This window comes from Prionailurus bengalensis, chromosome C2 (genome assembly GCF_016509475.1).
Source record: "Prionailurus bengalensis isolate Pbe53 chromosome C2, Fcat_Pben_1.1_paternal_pri, whole genome shotgun sequence".
In the NCBI taxonomy this organism is placed as follows: domain Eukaryota; kingdom Metazoa; phylum Chordata; class Mammalia; order Carnivora; family Felidae; genus Prionailurus; species Prionailurus bengalensis.
Genome location: NC_057350.1, coordinates 152,265,746 through 152,270,605, shown reverse-complemented (window position 1 = coordinate 152,270,605; position 4,860 = coordinate 152,265,746). Strand labels below are relative to the sequence as shown.

General features: G+C 41.4%; 1 pseudogene; it reads right to left on the bottom strand.

Moving 5' to 3' along the window:
- Positions 1-3,331: 3,331 nt before the first annotated feature.
- Positions 3,332-4,169, bottom strand: LOC122491050 (annotated as a pseudogene).
- Positions 4,170-4,860: the final 691 nt, after the last annotated feature.

Below are 4,860 nucleotides of genomic sequence, written 5' to 3'. Positions count from 1 at the left end.
TATAAATGTACTGTTTTCAGTCTGACTTCTTTTGCTCAGCATAATACCTTTGAAATTCATCCGTGTTGTTGCATATATCAACAGTTCACTTCTTTTTATTAATGAACAGTGCTTGATCCTATGGATATACTACAGTTTACTTATCCACCAGCTGTGAATGTGCGTTTATGTTGTTTCAGGCTATTATAAATAAAGATGTTATGAACATTCGTGTACAAGGTTTTGTAGGGACACATGTTTTAGTAAGTATCTCATATGAAATAACAGTTAATGTTCTTTACTCTTGCATAGATATCTCGAAGTGGCATGAGCAGATCATATGGTAAGTTATGTTTAATATTTTAAGAGGCTGACAAACTCTTTTCCGGAGTGGTTGTGCCATTTTATATTCCTATCAGCACTGTACGAGAGTTCCAGTTCTGCCACATCCCACCAACATTCTGTAAGCTGAAGCGAAAGCAGTGCTTGTAGAAAACGTATAGCTTAAATGCTTATCTTAGAAAAAGAAAGTTCTAAAATCAAGCATCGAGTCTTCCAAAACAAGGATCTAAAAAAAAGAGCAAATTATATCCCAAGCAAGCAGAAAGAAGGAATTTATTGACATACAAGGAGAAATCAATGAAATTGAAAATAAAAATAGAGTAGAAAAAAATCAAATGAAACCAAAGGCTGGTTACTGAAAAGCATTAATAAAATTGGTAAATCTCAACAAAAGCAAAAATAAACTATTGGGACCTCATTGAAATAAAAAGCTTCTGCATGGTGAAGGAAACAATCAGCAAAACTAAAGGCAACCAACGGAATGGGAGAAGATATTTGTAAATGACATATCTGATAAAGGGCTAGTGCCCAAAATCTATAAAGAACTCATCAAACTCAACACCCCAAAAGACCAAGTAATCCAGTGAAGAAATGGGCAAAAGACATGAATAGACACTTTTCCAAAGAAGACATCCAGATGGCCAACGGACACATGAAAAGATGCTCAACATCACTCATCATCAGGGAAATACAAATTAAAACCACAGTGAGATACCACCTCACACGTGTCAGAATGGTTAAAATTAACAACTCAGGCAGCAAAGATGTTGGCTAGGATGCAGAGAAAGAGGAACCCTTTTGCGCTGCTGGTGGGAATGCAAACTGGTGCAGCCACTCTGGAAAACAGTATGGAGGTTCCTCAAAAAATTAAAAATACCCTACAGTGTAACAATTGCACTACCAGCTGTTTATCCAAAGGATACAGGTGTCCTGCTTCGAAGGGGCACATGCACCCCAATGTTTATAGCAGCGCTATCGGCAATAGCCAAAGTATGGAAAGAGCCCAAATGTCCACTGACGGATGAATGGATAAAGAAGATGTGGTATATTTACAATGGAGTATTACTCAGGAATCAAAAAGAATGAAATCTTGCCATCTGTAACTACATGGATGGAACTAGACTGTATCTTGCTAAGCAAAATTAGTCAGAGAAAGACAAATATCATATGGCTTCACTCATATGTGGAATTTAAGACACAAAACAGATGAACATAAGGGAAGGGAAGCAAAAATAATATAAAAACAGGGAGGGGGACAAAACATAAAATATTCTTAAATACAGAGAACACACTGAGGATTGCTGGAGGGGTTGTGGGTGGGGGGATAGGCTAAGTGGGTAATGGGCATTAAGGAAGACGCTTGTTGGGATGAGCACTGGGTGTTATATGTAGGGGATGAATCACTGGATTCTACTCCTGAAATCATTATTGCACTATATGCTAACTAACTTGGATGTAAATTAAAAAAAAAAATTGGTAAATCTCTAGCCAGATGTACTAAGAAAAAAAAGTGAAGATACAATTTAACAACAGAAGGAATAAAAGAGAGGCCACTGCTACAGATATGACAAAACACTAAAAAGATACTTAATTCATCTGTCATAAAGATGACATTGAGGGAACTAAAAAGATATGGGAATATTACAAAAGATAAAAAGATTATAAGGGAATATTATAAAAACACTATGTCTATAAATCTGACAACCTAGATGAAATGGATCAATTCTTTGAAAGACACAAACTATCAAAATTCATTCAAGAAGAAGGGCAGATAACTTGAATATTGCTGAATTTATTGAAGAAATTGAATAAATTATTGCTAATATTGTTTTAAAGCAATAAAGAAGACTCCAGGCCCAGAAGATTTCACTGGCAAATTATACCAAACATTTAAAGAAGAAATAATACGAATTCTACGCAACTGTTTGAGAATATAGAAGAAAAGCAAACTTCTCAAAGACAGAAGAAAGAAATCTGCAGGTCAATATCCCTCGTGAATATAGATACAACCCCCCTCCAAATATTAGCAAATCAAATTCAGCTCTACAGAAAAAGGATACTGCATCACAATGAAGTGAAGTTTATTATGGAAATGCAAGGTTGGGTCAACACGGAAGAATCAATACCATTTACCATGTTAACAGACTCGAGAAGAAAAGTCCTATGATAATCTCCATAGAGACAGAAAGAGAATTTGATGTTTCCATCCCAGTACTACCTAGCAGTGACCTCAGGCCAATGTACTTTTCGGAGCAGAAAGACCCTGTCAGCCGGTCAATACTTCCACGGCCAGAGGTGAGCTATGTTTGCTTATGTGTTCTAAGAAATAAGGACGGCCTGGGTATAAGGATATCACCTGGACAATAATCTTTTCAAATCAAGCTCCTTGAGCCCTCTCTCATGAATGGAGAACGGGGGGGGGGGGGGGGGGGGGGGGGGGGGGGGGGGGGAGGGGGGGAGGAGGTGAGAAGGCTAGGACCTTTTCAACAAAACATTTCTGCCCCTGTCATCAACATTTTGCAAAGAGCTGAGTTTTAAGAGAAATGGAACAAGAGAGGAGATCAGAATAGCTCAAGGGCCATCAAACTTCTTCTGATAATGTTTTAATGAGATTTGTGAGTCTCATTTTGTGGCTTAAAAAAAAGTCCTTCCGTCGAGAATTTGAACAATAGTTTTCTTAGACTTCATCTTTTTTTTTTTTTAATTTTTTTTTTCAACGTTTATTTATTTTTGGGACAGAGAGAGACAGAGCATGAACGGGGGAGGGGCAGAGAGAGAGGGAGACACAGAATCGGAAACAGGCTCCAGGCTCTGAGCCATCAGCCCAGAGCCTGACGCGGGGCTCGAACTCCCGGACCGCGAGATCGTGACCTGGCTGAAGTCGGAAACAGGCTCCAGGCTCTGAGCCATCAGCCCAGAGCCCGACGCGGGGCTCGAACTCCCGGACCGCGAGATCGTGACCTGAGCTGAAGTCGGACGCTTAACCGACTGCGCCACCCAGGCGCCCCCATCACAGCACCATCTTAAGCACGCGTTCCTCTGTGCAGTGCGCTAGCTGGGTGTCTTTTGGCGTAATTATTGCACGTTCGGCATGGACAGCCCACAGGCTGGTGTCTTCAAACAGCCCCACCAGATAGGCCTCGCTCGCCTCCTGCAAAGCACCGAGCTGTACTCTGGAAGGGCAGAGGCGTTTTGAAGTCCTGAGCAAGTTCTCGCGCCAGGCGCTGGGAAGGAAGTTTGCGAATCAGACGTCCTGCGGGATCAGGCCCGTGACCACGCGGTTTCTTCACCCCTCCAGTAGAGGGCACACTTTGGCCAGCAGCTTTTGTAGCCGGTTGCTTCCTCTGTGCTTTACCACCGGCGGAGTTGCGGGCAGTCAGCACGGTGTAGAGACCCCTTCCTTGATTCTCCTCCTTGGACAGCAGCGACCTGAGCCGGAGGGGGCGCGGGTGTTAGCGAGCCAAGGAAGGCACAGCGGTAGCGGCTGCAAACACCGCAGTGTTCGCTTCATACACACACTCCATACATACACTCCAGTGCGTAAACAAGTACTACCACATAGTAAGCGTTCAATAAATCCTTACTGAATAACTGTCGAATGGACTTCCATTATTCTTCTGGACTGTCCTACTTGATCCAGAGTGAATACTCCGGACTTAAGCCCGGTCGAAATATATTACTGTAATTAAAAACTTTTAACAACACGGCATAGCTATTAAAAATCACATGCACTATTAGAAGGAAAATGAAATTAGTGTAGTCTAAAAGAAAAAGGCACGGTTTTGAATGTTGAGTTACCTTGGAGTGCTGGAGAGGCAAGCAACCTCACCACCTGTGCCATCCGGCATTGCCACCACGGGTTGCTACCAGGTATGATCAGATAGCTTAGAAAGAAGTCGTTCTGCAAACAATTTCCACTGATTTGTTTCCATTTTTCTCTACTTTTCCCACCCATTTCCTAGTAAATGCTCATGCAATGGGAAACAATTAATCATTTTATTTTTCTAGTAGCCTACTCTGTGCTTGATGACGTGATCAGCACAGGGAATCCAAGAAGTGTATGTAATACAGGCTCTCTCCTCTCCTGCTAAAAATAGAATGATATGTTGGTTTCATTTGTTATATTCTAATTTTTTCCACTTTAAAAAGCGCCCCAAAGTTGGGGTAAGGAGGTTGAAATACCTAGTCTGTCTTTGCCTTGGCAGCTGAGCTACACATCGGTACCTTTCATTTTTCAGTTGCTGGACCACTACTGTGTCTAGCTACGGAGTGACAATGATAAGGAAATTAATAATGTTGACCATTTTGCTCCTAGACTAATGGTTTGTTTAATTAATTGGTTGCCAGGCACAGCAAACAGTATTTCGATGTCCCAAGTCATCCATAATGGGGACGGCATCTCTAATAGACTCAGGATCCAAGAGGTGAAGGAGACTGTATTTGAAATCAGGCCAACTACAATGACAGCATTATAACTTCAACATGAAGACATATGGTTTGATAAATAATTTCGGGACACTGATTCATAATGTGAGATTG